This window comes from Peromyscus maniculatus, chromosome 7, assembly GCF_049852395.1.
Source record: "Peromyscus maniculatus bairdii isolate BWxNUB_F1_BW_parent chromosome 7, HU_Pman_BW_mat_3.1, whole genome shotgun sequence".
Taxonomy (NCBI): Eukaryota; Metazoa; Chordata; class Mammalia; order Rodentia; family Cricetidae; genus Peromyscus; species Peromyscus maniculatus.
Genome location: NC_134858.1, coordinates 56,097,772 through 56,120,730, shown reverse-complemented (window position 1 = coordinate 56,120,730; position 22,959 = coordinate 56,097,772). Strand labels below are relative to the sequence as shown.

General features: G+C 37.8%; 1 protein-coding gene across 12 annotated transcripts in view; it reads left to right on the top strand.

Moving 5' to 3' along the window:
• Positions 1-22,959, top strand: part of Neo1 (neogenin 1) — a 169,192-nt gene that overhangs the window by 89,205 nt on the left and 57,028 nt on the right. The gene's annotated exons all lie outside the window — the stretch shown is intronic.

The following is a 22,959-nucleotide window of genomic DNA, read 5'->3' as shown; positions in this document are numbered from 1 at the left end:
ACACCCCTTGGGCTGGGGGTGGGGAGATATGCAGGATACTAAGAGTTGAACATAAGGCCTTGCACATGCTGGGTACGTCCTCTACTACTGAACTACACATTCTGCTTTTAGGAGAAACTCAGAACACGGGAAAATCATTGCAGAAGGGAAGGACAGAAGAGAAGCTCTGCCTTAAAAGAGGGTCAGAATATTATTTTAGGCTCCAGAAGGCACTGATGGCAAGAAGCCTTTTTCTATTAAAGAGTGGTGTTTAAGAACTTGCTCACCTAAGATCAGCATAGTACAGAGCAGACTTAGCCTGCCATAGAAAGAATCACAGAGCCTACCTAAAATTGAAGCTGGAAAAGGACAACAGAGAATTGCATCTACTTCAGCTATGAACCTAGCACCAAGGCAGAAAGCCTTTCTCTTGAGAAAGGTCATGAGCTCGATGGGAAATTCCTTTTGTAATAATGTCCAGAAATGTTCGAAAGCTGAAAGGAAAGAATAGTTGGGGGAAGCCTTCTATCTCTGAATATATGACAGTGTTAGTCTTAGCTATAGAGCACTTTGAAGTCTGTTGTATACTGCAGGTAACTGTAACAACTAAATCTATACCAAACTCAGTTCCTGACTGTGTTAGCTAAATTCCACTCTAATAGTTTGACAAAGAACAGGTATACCAGTGCCTAGGTGTAAATGATACTTAACTCAGCGTGGCTCTGCATGCTTTGTTCATCACTCAGTGAAAAATTAATAGACCCCCCCAAAAAAACCTGTTTGGTGTTGAAAGATATAAGTCAATAGAACCAGATTCAAGAATTTTTTTACTTCTTTATGTAAATTCAGTGCAAAGACACTAGAAAGTATACCATCCACTTGCCATTCCTTATAGACTTTTCTTTTAAAAACTACTCAGACATGGCTTTACAGACTACAAAATGAACCAAAACAAAGAACTGAAAACCAAATGATACCATCCTTACCATGGTACTGTAATCATATTTCTTGGTATTCACCTAAGTTGAAAAAAATTACATAAAAATATGTACTCAAGTGTTTATAGCACCTTTATCCCCAAGCTCCACAACTTGCAACAATTAAAATAGTCTTCAGTATGTGAATGGGTGTACTATAGTATATCAATAAAATGGAGTATTATTGACTGGGGCCATTTTGGCTAACATAAGCAAATTTGAGTCTTAAAGGACAAAGAAGATAAGAACAGAGCAAAGGAACTATTTAAATAGGCAATAGCTGTGATTTTTTTTTTTTCCAGTTGTGAGCCTTAGCTTTTAATGGCTGAGCTATGTCTCCAGTCCATGATTGTGATTTTTAAAAGCACAGGATGAGAGGGTGTAGCTCAGTGGTAGCATACTCGCCTAGCATGAGTGGGGCTCTGGGTTGAGTAACCAGTACTAGGTAGTCAGGGAGAGAATAAAACGACAGATCCAAAAATCAGCTCAGATGTAAGCTTAACTCCAAAGTGATAATAGTAATAATGGTGTTGACAGTGAAAGGAAATGCACCTGTCTGCATCATGGTTAAACTGAAGACTAAACATAAGAAAATTGTGAAATTCTAAACAAAACAAGCACAATGTAGATGTAACAGTCTTATTAAATAAGAAACACAGAGTCAAATGCAGAGTTAAAAGCCGAAGAGGTCAGAGCAGTAGCTGAGAGCTGATACTAAAAACCCTTTCTTACCCTTTGCTGCTGTCGTCCTTCCCCTCAGAAAGACACCTACTTCCTGTGTAGCTGTCTTTTTATTGACTTTCTGTTCGGTCTTCTCATTGGTTCTAAACCCAACCACATGACCTCCTCGTCACTGCCTGTCTATACAGACCTCTAGGTCTCTATGTTTGGTATTGAGATTAAAGGCGTTTGTCTCCATGCTGGTTGTATCCTTGAACACACAGAGATCTGCCTGTCATGTGATGGGATTAAAGGTGTGCGCCTGCGCCGCCGCCGCCGCCACCCCCCCCCCCCCCAGCTTCTGCTATGGCTTTCTATTAGCTCTGACCCCCAGGCAACTTTATTTATTAACATACAAATAAAATCACATTTCAGTACAAATATCACCATACAAAACAGTCCCAATGGATACATCTTCTAAATAATTCTGCACCTAATGCTCAAGGAACACTGTGGAAGAGGAAGTGGAAAGATTGTAAGAGCCAGGGGATCGGGGAGTTTGGTGTGAGATTGTGTCACATCAGAAAGTATACCCATAAAGTCTCACCAAAATGACTGCCCAAACATGAGCTGAATAAGAATGACACCAACGAACATGACGAACCAGATGAGTCTCAACCCACCATAAAGAATTATAGGCAACTGAGTAAAGCTGCGAGCAAGAGAGGTGATCTTTCCAGGGGAAGAGTACACCAATTGGTTGTCCATTGCCAAAGGAATGCGCTGAAAACATAGGTACAGGTAGCATTATATGGACTCAACATGTCATATTTAGGAATACATATGTATGTGAAAATACATATATACATGCAATAACTGAAAAAAGAGGCCATCACTTTGAAGGAAACCTGGGAGGAGCATATGAGGAAAGGAAGGAGGAAAGGGAAGAGAGAAATGTAATTAAATTATAATATCAAAAATAAACAGCAACAAAAGACATTTACCTGCAGAAAAACAAGGATGGGCCTGGAGAAATGGTTCAGTGATTAGGAGCACTGGCTGCTCTTCCAGAGGATCCACATTCAAGGCTCAGCACCTACATGGTGGCTCACAATAGTCTGTAACTGAGTTTTAAGAGACCAGACAATCTCTTCTGGCCTCTGTAGGCACCAGGCACACATTGTAGTGCACAAACATGCATGCAAACAAAACACGCATACTCATAAAATAAAAATAATAAGTTTTAAGGAAGAATTACAGTAGACTTTTTTTTTTTTTTTGGCCAAAACTAAAGACCTTTGGGGGAAAAGCAACCCAAGTAAGTTATCTATCCAGTAAAAGTATCATTCAAGAATGAAAATGAAATGAACATGTTTTCAGAACAGAAACTGAGAAAATTCATTGCATACAACTCATAGTAGGAAAAGGTAAAGTAGTAAATTAAATGAATAAGTTGTTTTCAGTTAAAAATATCCTTTGAAAATGAATTGAAAACTTGAACAGAAACAAAATTGATTGAATACAACTCATAGTAGGAAGAGATAAAGTAGTAAATTCAATGAATGGTTTTTCTATTTTTAACATTGTTATTTATAATAGATGAATAGGATATGAATAGGTTTGTATCTTTCCTTCTTAGAGAAATTTTGGTCCTTTCATACTGTAATGACAAAAGTCAGTAGTTTAGAGATCAGATGGCCTATAAAACCTGGAAGTGTCTCTTGCCCTTTGTAGACACTGTTTGCCAGCTATCAGACTACATCACAAACGGTAATAGTTTGTGATTATTTCTCATTAGTGGAAGTGTATTTCACTTAAAACCTTTTAAAAGGAAAAATTGGAGTAGAATAAAGAAAAAGAGAAGTGAAAGGATGAAAACACAAGGATGGGAGCAGAAAGGCAGATCTAGGAGGAAATGTGCTACGACTCTGAAAAACTGTTGGGAGAAGTAGAAACTTCAGATGGTTGTTAGTACATCCCTGTACAGCCTGCGGCAGCTCTCAGTGTTCCTATGTGAGATGTTTTATGTCATGTCATCAAAAAACACAATTTCCTCCTGAATTGGGAGGTAGAATTTGAGAAGCATTGTTTCAGCATTTTTTTTCTTCATTTTATAATTAATTTAATTTTACATATCAGCCACGGATTCCCCTGTCCTCCCTCCTCCCACCCCCCCAGCCTTCCCCTGTCAATCCACCCCCTATTCCCATCTCCTCCAAGGCAAGGTCTCCCCTGGGGATTCAGCCCAGCCTGGTAGATTCAGTTGAGGCAGGTCCAGTCCTCTCCTCCCTGCACCAAGGCTGAGCAAAGTTTCTTAATCAAAACATTTAAAATATAAGATGGAGCTGGCAAGATCACTCAGTGGGTAAAGGCACACCTGCCACCAAACCGGATGATCTGAGTTCAATTCCCAGAACCCATATGATGGAAGGAGAGAACCAACTCCCTCTAGTTGTCCTCTGATTTTTCATATGTATGCTATTCCTGTCCACACATACACATATATACATACATACAAATAAATAAGCAAAATGTAATAATTTTAATAAAAATAAAAATATGATTTAAATTATTTTATGCATTTTCAGTAACAGAAACACTCTTTGTTACTTCTTTTGGTATTGGTTTTTGGTTTGTTTTTGAGATATCCATCTGTGTAAGTCAGGTTAGCAGTGAGCTCACTATCCTCATCCTTCTAAATGCTGGAATTTCATTGCACACCACCATGTCTGGCAGCAGCAACTCTTGGTTTTATAGACTCTTTTAAACTACTTAATTGAATATAAAATGGAATTACTTCTATATTATGACATTTCCAATTAGTGCCTGTTTTTAATAGTTGTCGAAAGATTTTCTTAATTGTTAGTAAAATTAGTGCAGCTAAGTAGGATGGTATGAGGGCTACATGCCTGGTAATCCTAGCACTTGGAAGGCAGAGACAGGAAAATTATGAATTCCAGGCCAGCCTTGGACTACATAGGGAGACTATATCTTTAAAAAAAAACAAGAGAAAGAAAGAAAGAAATCTTTGCAAGTATGTTAAAGGTAGCAAAACCTGAGGGAAAATATTGTTCACTTTTCATTGTCCTTCTTGTTTGTTTGAATTTAAAAATAGCCTCCAAATTGTCTTGTGAGACTGGAATATAAAAACCATAGAAATACACTTTTTAAATGTATGTCCTGTCAACAGGCCTGACAATTGGCAAGTTTTTTTGTTGTTGTTGCAGGAGGAAGAGGGGCTGATGAAAAGGAAGTAACATGAGCTTGTTTGTAGTAAAGGAAATTCACACTTTACCATCACATTAAATGACTTCTAGGATATCATGGCCGTGGTAGATAAGGATACATACTGAGTATTATGAGTGGCTATTTTGTTTTGTTTTTTTCATTTTGTTTGACTGAAACATTTGTGAAAAATTCCACATAGTGCTGAGGTTATTGAGAGATAGAAGTTCTGGGAAAGGTGACTAATAGCTTGGCATGATTCAAGTTGGCTAAGTAGCAAGAAATTATTAGTCATTAGTGGAATAGTTTAAATCTAAAACATTACTTGTAAAGGTTAGTTAGTGTTGATCAAAGGGTTAATTCTAATTTATTATTTTGCTTAAGTACTGGTAATTATAACTTTAGGGAAAGTTTTACTCCAGATAACTGGTGTAATTTGACTCTTAATTTGATTACTCTGTCTAGGAACTTATGTTTTTGAGACTCTCAATTTATAACCCAGACAGGCCCGGAAGTCACTTTGTAGCCCAGACTGGCCTCAAATTTACAGCAATCTTTTTGTCTTACTTTCCTGAGTGCTAGAATTAGTCAGGTGCCACCACACCCACCTTGTGTCTAGAAACGGTCAAAGATTACAGATGTATCTAATGCCAGTGTTTTCTCTGCTCCTGACTTACTAATTGGGTCCAACACTGAAATTCTGTGCTTTTTGTTTTCTGTAAAATGAAAAGATTAAGTTAGGTGATTGTTAGGTTTTTTTGTTTTTGTTTTTTAATCGCTTCAAATACTCCACTAAATGTAATCATTTTAGGAGTATATGTTTAATGTTAGATGTGATTATACATATATTTATTTATTTATTTAAATTTGTAAAATAAGAAAATATTCTTTTATGACTAGATTGAATGGCATCTGAAATGTCTAGTTAAAACTAAACTTGGACTGTTTTTAAAAGACCTAACACATGTTCATTGTCAAACATAAGAATGTGTAATTGTCTGATAAAAAATGTACTGTTAACTCTTTCCAGGTCTCGCTTTCTAGAGCTAGCCCTTGTTAACAAACTTCACTTACAATTCACATATTCAGTAAATATGTGTGGGGAAATACCACATACCCTACGAGAGTGTGGGTTTGTGCTAAGTGGTAAGGTTAAAAGAGCAAGCAGACATCATCTTCTGCCCTCATAGAACATTTATCTATTAGAGTGGAGAAACATCAAGCAACTAAAATAATAAACAAAATAATTAAAGCTTTTGTGGATGCTTAAAAGACATTAAAGGGATGCGTTATGTTGTGGATTGAATGTAAATTCAGTTGTCTCCCCCCCCCCCCCACACACACACACATGTACACTTACTTGGTCTTAACCTAGTGTCACTATTGGGGAAGTTGTGGAACTTCTGGACATGGGGCAAGGCTAGTAGATACAGGGATGTAGCAACCTCACTAGAGAATTGTAGCCAGCCCAAGATGTGAGGGAACCATCCTGAGAACTCATAACACTCAGGCCCCGACTAGTCCCAACATGGCCTTTTCTGCTATGAAACTGAGCAAACAAATCCTCCTTTATCTAAATTATTTATTTCTATTGTGTATTAATATTTTGCCCCAGTGACAAGAAGAATAACCAATACACTCTGATGAAGAATTATTGGTGTTCAGGGTCTGAAAATTGATCATTCAGTAAAGTATTTGCCATTCAAGACCCACATGAAAAGGTAGGTGTGGTAGTATGTGCCTGTGTTCTCAGTGCTGGAGAAGCCAAAACAGGACATCCCTGGAGCTTACTAACTAGCCAATCCAACTGAATCAGCAAGGATCAAGTTTATTGTGAGAAAGTGATAGAAGACACTCAACATTGAAGTCTGTCCTACATATATGGACACATGCATACACCACTGCCACCACCTGCATACAAAGAATTATTAGGGAGGTGGGTGTGGAGGCTTATAACTTTAATCCTGGCACTTGGGAACTTGTGGCACAAAGATTGCCATAAATTAAAGGCTAACCAGAACTATACAGTGAGCTCCAGGACAGCCTGAGCTACTGTATGAGACCTTGTCTCAAAAAAAGGGGGGTGGTGTTGGGGGTATTGAAAAAATGGCTCAGCAGTTAAGAGCACTGGCTGTTCTTCCAGAGGACCCAGGTCCTTTCATCACCCACAAGGCAGCTCACAGCATGCAATCCAGTCCCAGGGGAACAGACACCTTTTGGCCTCTTTGGGCACTGCATGCATATGATGCGCAGGCACACCTGTAGCAAAACACGTGTACGCATAAAATAAAAATGGGAAATGGGGAAACTTTTTGAGGATAGAGTGGGAATTAATTTAAATAAGTATATTGAAAAGATGGCTTTGTTTTAGTGGTGGTAGTCAAGTTGAGACCAGAAGGATTCAAAGGAGCTCATGTGTTCTTTTATGTACATACATATATTTACATTCACATACAAACTTTTTATTTGTAGTAGTGTTTTTCTGTGATTTTTTTTTTCATTTCCCAGTATTTAATGGACATATTTTCTTTTTGCTGTAAAACTCATGCTATCCGACAGGCATGTTTTTGAGTTCTTGTTTGCAGCATACTTTTTAAAAAGTATAGCTAAAGAGTAATTTCCTATTTACCTGGGTGTGATGATACCATCTTACAATTCCAGCATTTGGGAGATAAAAACAAGAGGATTGTGAGTTCAAGGATAGCCTGGGATACATAGGCCCTCATCTAAGAAAAAAGGAGAATTTAGCATATGTTTCAAACAATCTGTTAATAATCATTTATTTTGAAGCTATAGTTACAAAGTGTTTAAAGGTTCATTATTTTAAACTAGCATGAATCTGAAAATAATAAAGTTAATAAAACTAATAAAAGAGAGTGCTGTAAAATAATAAAAAGAATAAGGGGATCTATGTATGGAAAATATCTGTCTTAGTTAGGCTTACTATTGCTGTAATGAAACACTGTGACCAAAAGCAACTTGGGGAGGGAAGGGTTTATTTCACTCACAGTTCCATATAACAGTTCATCATCAAAAGCAGTGAGGGCAAGAACCTGAAGGCTGGAGCTGATGCAGAGGCCATCGAAGAGTACTGTCTTACTGGCTTGCTTCCCATGGCTTGCTCAGCCTGCTTTCTTCCAATACCCAGAACTACCAGCCTACAAGTGGCTCTATCTACAATGGGCCGGGCCTACCACATCAATCACTAAGAAAAAGCCATACAGGCTTGTCTGTAGTTTAGTGTTATGAAGACATTTTCTCAATTGAGTCTTCCTCCTCTTTCATGTCTCTAGCTTATGGACATAAAACTAGCTAGTACAGTATCCAAGTTATATTATTAATAAAACAAACTGAGCTGGGTGTGATAGTTCATACCTGTAATCCAAGCATTCAGAAAATAGCAAAAATTGTATTGTAAATTTGAAGGCAGCCAAATTAGACTATTAGAAATTCTACATGAAATATTTTAATCTATTTGTAATAGATTCTACTTCAAGGTAATTTTAGATTAAGAGTTCTTATTTTTTAAAGCAATGTTATGAGAAATAAATGTAGATTGCATATTTGACAACTGTCTGTAAATGTTAGACATTGTGGCATATTTTTTCCTGAATAACAAATTGTATCATACAAATGGTACAGTAAAGTATAATTTATTAAAATATTAAAAGCAAATTTGATCTAGGTATGGTGACTCACACATGTGATCTCAGAACTTAGGAGGCTAAGTCAGGATGGTTGATGCAAGACCCAGGCCAGCTTGGGCTACATAGTGAGTTGAAGTCCAGCCTGAGATAAATTGCAAAACTCCATTTCAAAAACAAAGCAGATTCGTTAAACCAAGGATTTTACTGAGTACATGTGCTGTGTAAATAGATTTTCTTAGCTATCTGGCAAAGGCCCTACTATGCAGACTACTAAGGGAGATGATGTAAAAAAATTCAGTCTAGCTAGAATAGATCTTAGTTATTTAAGTGTTTTGTTTTGCAGACTTAGAGATTCAGCTAAAATAAGTAGTTAGCATAAAGTCAGAACCAATACCTGAATTCAGCTTCAGAATTATACTACAGTAGCAAGTTTTAATGTTTCTAAGACAAAAGTTTGTGGTTTTCTTCATTTAATTTCAAAAATCAAATTTTTAAGTCAGTATTGTGGTTATGCTTGTTGACAAGGTTGGTCAGCTATATCATTTTGGAAAGATAGCTGAGTGTAGATTTGAGATCACTGTAGTTTACTCCTGTCATAATTACTAAAAGTACCTTCTGAAACTCTCAGAAGTGTCAGTATATACAATATTATTGCATGGTCACCCCAATAACTGAAAATTTATTAAACCTGAAGGGTTCTCATAATGCCAGGGCAGAGATTGTATTCTATGAGTCTAAATGATGTATCATAAGCTCTGCTGAATGCCAAAGTATTACTCGGTTTCTAAACAGGAAGAAATAATTTCTGTCAGGTTTGCAAGATAAAGAAGGCTTTTTGAATTCAGCCCAGAAGGTAAGTGAGATTCTGAATTGATCAGGTTACATGAAGATGAAAAAAGGAGGCAATTCATTTGTTTCAAGTATAGAAAGATCTAACATGCATTGGGAGAATAGTGGGCAGACCAACTTACAAGAATTCAGAGAAATTTGATGTAGAAGTCAACATCTCAGGAAGGTGTATATAAACCAGATTATTTAATAGCTAGCATTGATAGCATTTATATAGCATTGGGGTTTGTCTAGCAGTTGGAAGACCTCAGCAGCTTTTAGGTACATGCAAAGGTCACACTAAAAGACAGTGTATAAGAGGTGTACTGACTGGTTTCAAGGAGGGAAACAAGGTGTCTCTGATAACAGTTCTGTACCAATCACATGTTGTATTTAAAGCTCTCAACTAAGTGGTAGCAAGAACATTTCTTTGTGTCCCTTAAAGGCTTTTACATGGTAGTTGTTAAATGTTGGATAGATGTCCCTACAAAAGAAGATAGGACCAGATCTATGATTTACTGAGTTAAGTGTAAGGGAGAGGGGTTATATAAATCTAAGATTATAATCCTTACTTAGTTTTTTTGGGTTAGGAAAGTTGGTTGCCATTATGCTTGAGCTATCACATTATGCATGCTAGTTTTAGGTAACTTTGATGAGGTTGACATATAATTAAAGTATAAATAGTTTGTTTAATGTTGAACATGAATTTTATCTTTGCTCATCATCACTCATAGACTTTAAGACTAGAACTTATGAGACCCAGGTAGCAACTTATAGCCTTGGCGATAATTTTTGGTATTTGGTACTTAAATTGAAGAAGCCCTTTTTAGACTCAATAATGCACTTGGAAATTTTCAGAGAGCAAACCTAAATTTGAATTTGATGCTATTATTTTGTTATAAAGGAATGTTTTGTATCACAAAGATACCAGAAGGATAGTATGTTTGACTATAATTTAATTGGAAGCTATATTTGAAAAATGCTAAATTATACAATAATATCATAATTGGCAGAATATCATTTGGGTCTGAAAGACATTACTGACAATCTGGATGCTTGCAGATTTGATCTTACACAGTGTCAGTTCTGGATCGTTGTGTTTTTTTAATTTTAGATTTAAGAATGTTGGCATTGAGACTATCTCCCTCCCAATTGATACATGCTTATGAAATCACCAGAAATAAGTATAATTTGACATGCATTTGAGAAAAAATTTTAATATTACCACATTCAATGCTACTATTGCTTCCTAAATACTGTAATGTTGTCCCAATGCTTTGGACGTGTGCATTTTTAAAAAGCAAACTCTTGGCACCAGTGTTACTGTCTGAGTCTCTTTATGCAGGGTGTACCTGAACACTGTAGACTCCCAAGCTGTAAAGTAAATATGTAGGTTTTTATATGGATTCTGACTTGGTGGTGGGGTTTTCTTTCTCCTAATTTTTGCTTTCTCCAGCTCATACTCATAAATCTTAGTATATTCAAGTAGTTTTGTAAAAGATGTTACTAGAACTCCTTGAATTCCTTTGCATTTTATACATAATCTGAAGAGATTTTTTTTAAAAATTGCTAGAATTTGGTTTCTGAAGCTGAATCTTAAAAATGCTAATGTTCTTTCAGATGTAACATCTTGAAAATTTGTTATGATTAGAGTTAATGCAAATCATTAAGCTTATTGAAGCAAATTTGATTTTTCTTTTTTGTTGGTCAAAATGGGTAATGAGTAGAAATCCCTTTAAACATTTTGTCTTATTTCCTCTGGTGTATTGAGATCTTATCTGGGAGATAGCATTTTGGTTTAGAGTGGAAAGAAAGAGCTGTCTTTTTCTGGGGCTCACTGCTGAGGTAGGTGCGTCATTAACATCTGACACACCTTTTTAAATGAGTATTTTTAATGTCAGGAAAAAGTCAGATGACTTCCTTGATACTGAAACACCCCTCCTGCATACAGAATGGGAGGAGTATTTTATTTTATAACTTCCTTCAATTGTTTATATAAGTCATTTGTTTAAACTAGCAGTTCACTGCTGGAGTACACATAGAACAGTAGTAATAATAACCAGAGTGTGTCCCTAGGTCATAAGATTACTTCTCCAGTAGTGCAGAGTTAATTCCTCAGAGAAAGATCTCTTAAGTCTGTGAGTTGATCCTTATGATTATGTCCCCTGCACTGAAACCAGGTACTCGGAATACATAGCTTTGGCTGTGTGGTGGTTCATGGTCCTTATTGTAGTCCTCCCTACCCAGACTCCTGACTGTTTGGCAGTTGTACTCACAACTTCTGTGCTGCTATTGCACCAGCATATCTTGCAGGCAGGTCACTATTGTAGATCGAAGGGTTTGTAGCTGGGTTCGTGTTTACCTTTCTCCTTTAATACATGGAAAATATCTTCCAGAACCATGAATGCTAGTCAGTAGGAGTCAAGGCTCTAGGTAGGCACCAGCTTGTCTTCTCTGTGTTCAGTGATTATGTAAGTGCTGTCTTCAGCAATAGGGCCTTACTGTCAGTTTGTGGCGAGCAGCCAGTAGACTTGGAAATAGCCTGGGTTGTTTGAAGGTTTCTATGGTGTGCCTTTGGCCAACAGTGTGATTAGATGTAACCCATTCTCAGCACGGGAAGTCTTATTTGGTGGTGAGAGATGTCTAGTTAGGACTTTGTCTGCCCTGTTATTTGGTGATTCCGTTTAGGTTTCTTTCATATATATACTTTAAGAGGCTTCTACTATAGTAGGTTTCCATTCAACCCCTCAAATGGCCCTTAGTTTTAGCTGTCCCTTCCTGTATTACCTCCCTACCCCTCCAATTAGCTTTTTTAAGTACTGGAGACAAATCCATACATTTCTAGTCCTCTTTCTCTTCCCTTTGCCCTCTCTTCCCCTCTCTCTTCTCCTCCCCTCTCCCCTGGCCTTAGTTTTTGAGACAGAGTTTTTCTATATAACTGTTCTGACTGTCTTAGAACTTGCTTTGTAGACCAGGCTGTCCTTGAACTCACAGAGATCTGCCTGCCTCTGCCTCCCTAGTGCTGGGATTAAAGGCATGCACTACCAGCGCCTGGCTGGTTTGGCTTGGTTTTTGAGACAAGATCTCATTGTAATAATCTTCCTGCCTCAGTTTCTGGGGTGCTAGGATATTGACATGTACCACCATGTCCATATCCTCTATCTATATTCTTAATAAGCTTTATTTTAAAATAGTTTTAGATTTATAGAAGAGTTACAAAGATAGTTGTGGAGGGGTTTGATGATGGCTCAGTGATTACGAGTACTTGCTGTGCACCCACATAATATGGGTAGCATAATGCCTGTAATGTGAAGACAGGAGAATCACTGAGGCTTGTTGGTTTCCAGCCTAGTCAAGAAAAAGGGAATCCCAGCCTTAAAGGGGAGACTGGCTAAAAAGAATAGGCAGAGTGTGGAGGAGGACATTGGGCACCCCCTTCTGACTTCTTCACATGCTCATAGGCCCTTGCACTGCAGGCACATAGAAGATAGCTACAGAGTGCCCAGTTACCTTGCATCGCCTCTCTCACATTTGTGGCTGTTGACCAATATTGGAACTTTTTATTATGAAGTCCATACTTTATTCAGGTCATTTTTGCTTCTGTTTAATGCCATTTTGTTTGTTTGTTTGGGGATCTACTACAAGTCACCATCCTCCTTGTTTTCGATGAACACCAGTGATTCCAACCCAGTTACAGGGCTAAGGTAGTACTGTCAGGTCTCTACCATCAGGTTACTCGTTCCCCTTTTCCACATTGTATATTTTGCAAGGAACTAACTGTACGCAGCTCTTGGAAATAAGATAGTAAAAATTCAAGAGACTGGGGGGAAATTAAGCAGTTTTTCATATGCCATTCTGCAGAAAGGAATGCCAACAGAGTAGCAAAGCAAAAATGGCTGGCGTGCTGATTTGGCCAAGACAGTGATTTTTTTAAGTAGTAAGAAATTCCTGCCCTTTTCTACAGTAGGCTAGTAGGACTTTGCCCTGTTCCCGGATCCCCCATCTCACTGGTTTAAGACTCAAAGTCATTTACGTAATTAAAATTTAGGGTTAGAGATTGCCCCCTTGTTCTTATCATAGGCTCAGTCATGTAGTAGACTTTGCAACTCTTGGCTCAGCTAGGGTAGAGAGGAACCTAGTGCTTCCTGCTTAATTTAAATTATGTGTGGTATTTGCTTAACTTCTTATGCTTGCAAGGTCAACCATTTTTGCTTCTATTTAGTATTGGTAATCTCTGTCTGTGTTATGTCTCCTACCCCCTCCCTGCAGCCTTGATGCTGGCTACAATTTTATCCTTTAGTTTGATTTTTGTTTTCTCTAATGTTTCTCCTTTGATTGTCACTAATTTCCTTTTTTACATAGGCATCCATGCTATAAATTTCTAAGTCGTTTTTTGCATACCATGATTATTAATGAAGCTGTACTTTTAGCTTAATGTAGTTAAAATGTTTTTAAAATTTTTTTGTGACTTCTATGATCCATGGGTTATCTAGATATGCATTTATCTTTAATTTTTAATGGTTTCCTTCTATGTGTTATTTCTAGCTAAACTCTGTGTGAGCATATATGATCATCTTAGTTAGGGCTTTATTGCTGTGAAGAGACACCATGACCAAGGCAACTCTTATAAAGGAAAACATTTAATTGGGGCTGGCTTACAGTTTCAGAGGTCTAGTCCTTTATCGTCATGGTGGGAAGCATGGCAGCGTGCAGGAAGACATGGTGCTAGAGAAGGAGCTGAGAGTTCTACATCTTGACTAAAGGCAGCAGATGGAGACTGTGAGCCACACTGGGCATAGCTTGAGCATATGAGACCTCAAAGCCCATTCCCACAGTGACGCACTTCCTCCAACAAGGCCACGCCTCCTCATAGTGCCATTCCCTATGAGCTAAGAATTCAAACCCATGAGTCTATGGAGGACATTCCTATTTAAACCACTACAGTGATATATCTTCTTTTACATCAGTCAAAGTATACTTCATGTATCAGATATTTGTCTTGGTGAATTTACTTTAGGTTTTAAAAAACAATGTGTTTCTATTGTTGAATGGAAGTTTAGAAGTGTCAGATCAAATTGATGAATAATGTTCAGGTCATCTTTTTAAAAAATAATTTGTTATTTCATGTGCATTGCTGTTTTGCCTGCATGTATGTCTGTGTGAGGATGTTGAATCCCCTGGAACTTGACTCACAGACAGTTATAAGCTGCCACGTGGGTGCTAGGAATTGAACCCTGGTCCTCTGGAAGAGCAGCCAGTGCTCTTAACTGTTGAGCCATCTCTCCAGCCCCTGTTCAGGTCATCTTTACTAATTTTCTTCCTTCTTGATCAGTTACTAGTAGATGGATGCCCACATTCTCTATATATTATTGAATTTCGCTTATTTTTTCTTATTTATGATGGGTTTTGCCCTATAGCTTTGGTACTCTTGTGGTGTGCATACATGTTTAAGATTATGTCTCCTTGAAAAATTTATGGATTTATTAATATGAAATGCTGTTTTCTATCTCTGGGTAAGCGTTCTTGTTCTGAAGTCTACTTTTTAAAAAGTTATAGTTAATCAGTATAATAGTATAATAAACCTGTGGCCTATTTTTTTTAAAAAATTATTTTTGTTTTATAGTTCTGGGGATCAAACCCACTGCATTGAGCATGTTAAATAAGCACTGTGGTACTGACCTCCATCCTCTTGTCCAGTGCCAGTTTTGTTTTGATTAATGTTAATGTGATACATCATTTGTCGTCCCCCCCCCCCTTTTTTTTTTGATTGATTTTTTGAGACAGGGTTTCTCTGTGTAGCTTTGCACCTTTCCTGGAACTCACTTGGTAGTCCAGGCTGGCCTTGAACTCACAGAGATCCGCCTGCCTCTGCCTCCAAAGTGCTGGGATTAAAGGCGTGCGCCACCAACACCCGGCTCATTTGTCCATTTTTATATCATTCTATGCATGATGCATCATCCCAATACATTTTTACTATTAATGTTTTAAAGAGACAGTTACAGTTTTATATTAGTTAAGAATAAAAGTAAGCCAGATGTGGTGACATATGCTGGTAATCCCAGTACTTGAGGGACTAAAGCAGAAGGATTATGAGTTGGAGGGCAGCCTTGGTTGTATGATGAGATCTGTCTCAAAAATCAAAGATAAGTTGGAGGGAAGGAAGTTTACGGTTTGGATTGACAACTTTTCTCTTGCATGAGCAAAAGGAGGACACATTCTCTGGCTTAGGTGTTCCAAGGATACTTTTCCGTGTAATTTGTATATAGGTTTTCTCTGTTCTTTTGTTTCCACCAATCCTAACCTCACTCCTTCTCCCTGTCTTTTCCTCCCTCCCCATGAGTAAACAGTGTGACTACTGTTCCTATGTGTATATACTCTAAGAACTGAGCTTAAACTTGCTAGGGAAACTTGTCCATGCTTACACATCTAGTGTATCCATTGAAGCTGGGATATGACTCTTACCTGTCTGGATTACAGAGGAACAGCTGCACTTAAACACTGTATCATACTGTGGACATCCAGCTTCTGCCTCAGACTTAGTTAAGTTCATGTCCTCATTCATCTTGCACATTATCACTGAAGTTGTTTTGCTTTGTTAAGATGCCCCCCTTTTGTCAGGATCAAATCTTGTATGTCTGTCAAAGCCCAATTCTAAATGCCATTTTAGCTGCCAGTGTTCTTGGCTTCCAGCAGAAAGGAAATACCTAAAGTCCTTGAATGTTTATTTGATCTACGTTCTGTATTATGCATGACTTGGTCATTTGATGTGCACAGTTCTTTTCTATTAATCTGCAAGAAAAGGATTTATGTCCACTGTTTGTATCACTTATGTCATAGAGCTTTGTTGGCATTGCTGAACAGGTACCATTTCAATAAATATCCATAGTCAGTGAGTGCATTTATTTAGTATTATTTCTGCTCTTAATTTGTAAATGTACTCTCTTAAATCAGTTTCCACATCAGAGTTGTTGACTCATTAATTGTATGGATTTTATTGAAATATGATAAAGGATCTTGAACATAACCTGTCTTAATCCTGCCTTGAGTATTAACATTTGAATGTTGAAGACATGACAAATGGTTTTAAAATTAGATAAGCCTTTCTTATTACACTGGCATCAGTAAGGCTATTTGAATATGCATGAAAATTTTGAGGATATTTGAGGAGTCATTTGCACTATAGACATTTTGCTATTTCTCTTTCTAGAAGTTAAATAATACTGATTATAATAGGGAAATGATTCTAAAGCTGGAAGTAGGTGTCAGATCTATCATTGTTTCTGTCATACAAACCTTGAATAAATGACACACCTTTCTGGGGGGTTTTTTGGAGGGGGGGTTACGAGATAATATTCAGTTTTAAAATTCATATTAGATTTTTCACAAGACAATTTGATGTATCTTTCTTTCAAATAATATATAACAAAGAAGTGTGTGCGGTTTCAAATAAGCCCTATTTTTTAAAGCATTGGATTCTTGAAAATTGTTAATATGACTTTTTCTACCTGAAAATTAGAATATTAGAATTAATAAAATTTCCTTATGTGAGCTTTGTTGAAAAAAATTATTCTTGTCCTGAGAGATATTTATAAATTAGACTGTGACAATGAAGATGTTAATTCCTAGTCACTATTATTACACAGCATTATTCCTTTGCTTTAATTTTCTTTGCCTCATTATCATATTTAAAATTTGGGAATAGTGTAGATGTAATTCTAAACGGTTTTATTAATTAAGAAACACAAAGCCAAATAAAGAGTTAAAAGCCCACAGATCGAGCAGCAGCCAAGAGCTAAGACCACCTTATCTTACCACTCACTGCCATCATTCCCCTCAGAGAGAGACCTTCTTCCTGTATCCTGTCTTTTATTGCCTTTCTGTTCTGCCTTCTCATTGGTTCTAAACCCAACCACATGACTTTCTTGTCACTGCCTGTCAGTACAGACCTCCAGGTCTCTGTGGTTCCTACTGAGATTAAAGGTTTGGGTCACCACTTGACTATGTCCTTGAATACACAGAGATTCTGCCTTCCATGTGATCAGATTAAGGGCGTGTGCCACCACCGCCAGACTTCTGCTATGGCTTGCTCTTAGCTCTGATCCCTAGGCAATTTTAATTATTAACATACAAATAAAATATCACCATAGAATAGTAATGAATTTTATCTAAAAAAAATCTGTGTCATTTCTTATGCATCTCACTACCAAGCTGTGAAACTTGTTGAATATGTTGGAAGTACTGCATATAGCCTGAAGTCATAACAACCTCACACTTGTCAGTGGCTCCATTATGTGACAAATTACTCTCAGGAGCAAATGATATGTGGCTTTTCTCTTTTTCCATTGTTGCTTTTATTTTAAATAAAGTGCTTGACCAATAGCCTAGTAACAGTTGTTTCCCTGACTGAATGTGAATGCTTCTTCTGAGTATCTTTTATTTATTGGAGTCATTGTCTTATTGGATTCTAGTTGTTCTGTGCTTCTCAAAAGTTTGTTGGTTTTTTGTTTTTTTTTAAGTTGCTTCCTTTCAGCTGTTTGCTATAGGGGAAATGAACTGTTCTATCATTAATTTTAGAATGGCATCTCTAACAATTTGATTGGTTTTCCAATGGCACTTATAAAAACAGCTTATCTCTACCCTGCTGGTATTGTAAAGACATTGCCTGATGGATACAATCTGAAATGATAGGGTGTCTTTTAAGTTTTTGTTAGAATATGGTGCCATGTTTACCAACAGGACAGTCCTACTGGCTTTATTCTTAAAGGGGTGGTGCTCTTTAGCCAAACCATTCCTACACTCATTCCCAAGAACCTGGATGTGATTTAAAATGTTTCCTGTAACCATAGAAACTAGCCTGAACTACATTCCAAGACCCTGCCATTGTTAAGACAATACATTCGGGGCTGGAGAGATGGCTCAGAGGGTAAGAGTACTGACTGCTCTTCCAGAGGACCAAGGCTCAATTCCCAGCACCCACATGGCAGCTCACAATGGTCTGTAATGCCAAGATTTAACACCCTTACACCAACATACGTGCAGGCAAAACACCAATGCACATAAATAATTTAAAAAGGAATGCATTCATCTCTTTGCTTACTGACTGAGCATAGTGTGATCACTGTCCTACTGACGCAGCTGGTATTGGTCACTTCCTGCCACAATTCCCTGCATGAGGTCCTGCAGGAGCCTAAATAAATCCTTTTTCCTATAGTTGCTTTTGACAGGTCACAGCAACAAGAAAGGTCCCCAAAATACTAGGCAAGTGTTCTACAATTTGCAGTTGATTTTTGTCCTCAACTTAGGTGGCTTTGTTTGTTGTATTTTAAGGCAGGGTCTCCCTGTGTAGGTGCCCAGGCTAGTTTGGAACCCTGTCTCACTTCCTAAGTGCTAACTTATAGGCGCGTGCTACCATAGCCACTGATCAACACCCCCATGTTTGTGTGTCTCTTTTTGATTTGTAATCTTTTATTTTTATGAGTATAAAATCAAGCACTAGCATTAAGAAATTAATAACATCATTTATCAAGCAAAATGTTAAAGTTTGGCAGTGTTGAATATATTTCTTCTCTCCTTTCCTTGAAAGATACAAACTATTCTGGAAGCCTATCCTTCTTGTGTTTGTTGTACTTAATTATAAATTATGGTTAGTGCCATGAACCAGCACCTTTTAGTATGGTATTATTTGAAAGAAATTACTTAATAATTTTTGCTGTGTTTTTAAAACACATACAACTATAACAGAGTATATGCTATATAAGCAACTCTGGATTCTGACTGTTCTCCCCCACACTCCTAGCATCTGCTGCTGCCTTTGTTTAGTGACTTGCCTAGACTACTTGTTTCTCAGAGTGTACAACCACTAATGTATAGCTTAGCCTTTCAATGTTTTTTAAATTTTTTACTTATTTTATTATTTTATGTGTTTTGCTTGTACATTCGTCTGTGCATCACTTGTGTTCCTGATGCTGCAAAGTTCAGAAGAGGACATCAGATTCCCTGGGACTACAGTAACAGATGGTTGTGAGCTGCCATGTGGGTGGTGGGAATTGAACCCAGGTCCTCTGGAATAGCACCCAATATTTTTAACCACTGAACCATCTCTCCAGCCCCATAGCTAAGGTTTTATGTTTGTTTTCTTTTTCTATTTTCCTAGGAGGCTATGTATATGTAAATTTTGTTTTCTAGGGATAACATCTACTTGTCTTTTATTGCTGTAGGACTTACTATGTACCCAACCTGGCCTGGACTGGCCTGAACTCATGGTCTTCCTTCCTCAGCCTCCCAAGGGCTAGGGTTGCAGCCATGTGCTACCATACTCAGCACCTCTATCTCTATTTTAAATTATTAGTTAGCCAAAAATTAGTCTGAAATTATGTCCAGATTTTTGAAGCTCTTAGCTGGTAGATCTGGTTTGAGGAATACCTTCAAACTTTGAGTTATTTTTCAGGCTGCCTCAGCCTTTGTTTTGTGCTGGGTGATCTTGTTTGTCTCTTGACTAACACACATGGCTTCCACTGACCAGGGATACATGGATGGCTTGGTCCATCTATGTCTGGATCATCTACACATTGCTTCCAGTCATCCTGGGATGTGTTTAGTGCTTATCAGGCTTTCTTATCACTTTCTTACCTCATGAAATACCATGTTCCATGGCTGGTCAATTGTCCATTGCTCCTAAAAGATCACCTCAGGCTAGGAAGTACTAGCTCTTTCTGCATACCAGTGAGCTCTTTCTGACAATAGCAGCAAAACCATCGACTTTCAGAGCCTGCTCTATTCTGATTGGTCGCTTGAGCAAAGATGGGATGATAACCCAGACACTGTTTTTACCTGAAATGTTATAGTTTCCTTTAGCAAATGCTTCTTGGTGTAGGCTAACTTTTCTATCCTGCCAGCTGCTCCCCCAAATAACCACACAGACACTTAATATTAATTAATTATAAATGCTAGGCCAATAGCTTCATCTTGTTTTTTTGCTAGCTGTTATAGATTAAATTAACCCATTTCTATTAATCTATGTCCTGCTCCAAGGCTCATTTACCTTATGTAAGTATTTTCCATCCTGCTAGCTCTACATCTCCTGGCATCTCCTGGCATTTCCTGTGCATCTCCTCAGACTTCTCCCCAGCATTCTCTCTGCCCTGAAAATCCTGCTTAACTGTCAGCCATTCCTCTTTTTATTAACAATAAGAACATCGCGTCTTTACAAGTGTATAGGAGGATTATTCCACAGCATCTTGGCTTGTGTTATGCCTTTGGTCAAGTTCAAGTCTGGGCAGTTTTGTCCAGTTTTATCATTGCTGTTGGGGATGAGATGTTTGTCATCTTCCTCAAACCTTCCTGCCAGAAGTCCAGAGTCCCAGTCTGTACTATTTTGCTGTGAATGCTGGTATACCCTAGTTCTTAGTTGATTCTCTATGGTCACATCAATCTCCCTCACCTGCTTAGCTATGACATAGAACCCACATGGGAAGGGGAGCTGCAATATGCATAGATTTCCCCCACTTTAATCAATGAGTGATTGTTTACATTATTACAGTAACCTGGTATTTACACTTTGATTGGATGTACATGAAATAAAATGTCTGCCTTGAAATTTTAGTTTCATTATATAATGTTATTTATATGTGCTTAGCTAAAAAGATCAAAGTATTGAATGAGCTTTTAGAAACATTGGTCTCTATTAAAACGTCCCTGATTTTTCTTCCATTTATTAATTTAATAATATAAATTTATTGGTTACCTAAAGTAGACAGAATGAGTGAATGGTTACAAGATGAAGCAAATAGAGATTTTGTCCATAAGGGGCTTGTAGATTCATACAAGGTGATACAGTGTGCACATGGATGGTGTAAATAAGTGCTGTGGGATGTTAATGAATTATTGATCTGTGCATTAGAAGTTCAGCAGGGCAACCAAACTTCCCAGTCTGAATGATTCACCCATTATACCCTTCAGCTGCTTTCCCCTGCTTACATGGTCTCCCTAGCTGCTTTCATATCCCATTCAAATGTGGGAAGTATTGTGCACATAGTACTTTCTTGTTTAGCATTCATCTGGTTCCTGTTGGATGGAACATGGGTAGGAAGTGCTACTGCTCCCAATTTATAGATAGGGAAACTGACACAGAACACTGACTTGTCATGCTCACATTATTAGGAAGTGTCAGGGTCAGAGTTTGAATATGGATCTCTGTATTCAATCCAGGACTCTTCCCAGTAGACATTATTGCCTCTTATATGATGAACTAATTCTGCTCTCCAGCCAGTAAATAAGGAGAAAATGGGGCTTAGGAAGTCATATAACATTTGAAAGTGTATTTATATGTTTTAGAAGCAACTGTGTTCAGGTTACTCTTTGAACCTGTAAAGGGTTTAGTGGGTTTTTTTTATAGTAACCAGATCCATATCTGCAGCTGCCTGTGTACATTCCTTGTATAGGTATTTGATTGTTAACTAAGACAAACCAAATCATCATCTACCCCTCAGTGTATTGTCTTCATTAATATTTCTTCCTCCATCAGCCCAGTCTGCCAAGTCAGAAACCTGGAAGTTCTTAATTCTTTCCTCTCAGCATCTGACTCCATCATTTCCACCCTGCCTCCTAAGCTGTTAGATAAACAAAGTAACATAAAGGAAAAGAACTCTGAGAGCTGTAAATGAGAGGCATATATTTCCTCTGAGGCAACACACCTGTCAAGGCATACAGGACAAGAATAAGTTCTCAGTGGCTATTCAAACTTGACTTGCCATGTTGATATGTGTCTCAGTAAAGTGTGTACTTACAGCTGAAGGAAAACTTAATAATCTTACGTTTTAATAGACTAACTCTTCCATGGAGGGAGACACAAAAAGGAGAGGGCAGGAAGAAGTAAGTGATGTGCCCACAATGACACGAATGACATATCCAAACTAGAAATCGTTCCCCTTCTCCTGTTGGCTAAATTCAGAGGCCTTTTAAACTACAAGTCAAAGTTAGGACAAGTAATTTTAGCTCCAGAGTATCATCCTCTGTATGATGACGACAGTATGGTAGTACAGATTGCAGAGTTATTATAATGATTTATTGTCCACATAAAGAGGGAGAGTTCCAAATGGAAAATGCTCAAATACTTCTAAAAGACTGTTGCCCTCTTGCCCCACCACTCAGTTCAAAACTAAGTAAGATAGAGTGCTTACCTAGCACACCGGAGGCCCTGGGTTCAATCTCCACCAAATGGGTGGATGTGGGAGAAACAAAGTACTGTTTTCCTCCTTCCTGTTGTCTACCAGCTGCCCCAGGAAGTTTATAGTAATTTTTTTGAAAAATGTGAGACCTTCTCTCAGGCTTGCTGGTGGGGTGAGATTAAACTTGTACTTTTTGTCTCTAAAAAAGATTTAGGTTGAGTACAAGGAGTAAAATTTCTAAAATTAGAAAGGAAGAGCAGGTTAGCTGTGGCTGCTTAGTGCCACTGCTTCATCTCTTGCACCCGGTACCTCATGTCCATAGCTGTTTAATTTGCATCATGGTGAAGATCCTGGCAGAGGATCCTAAGTTACCTGTACTATTTTTGTGATCTTCGAATCTTTGATTCAGTTTTATATAGTGTTATAGTTAAATGGATTGACATAATGAGAAATGAAGTATAATTTATCAAGATGAGG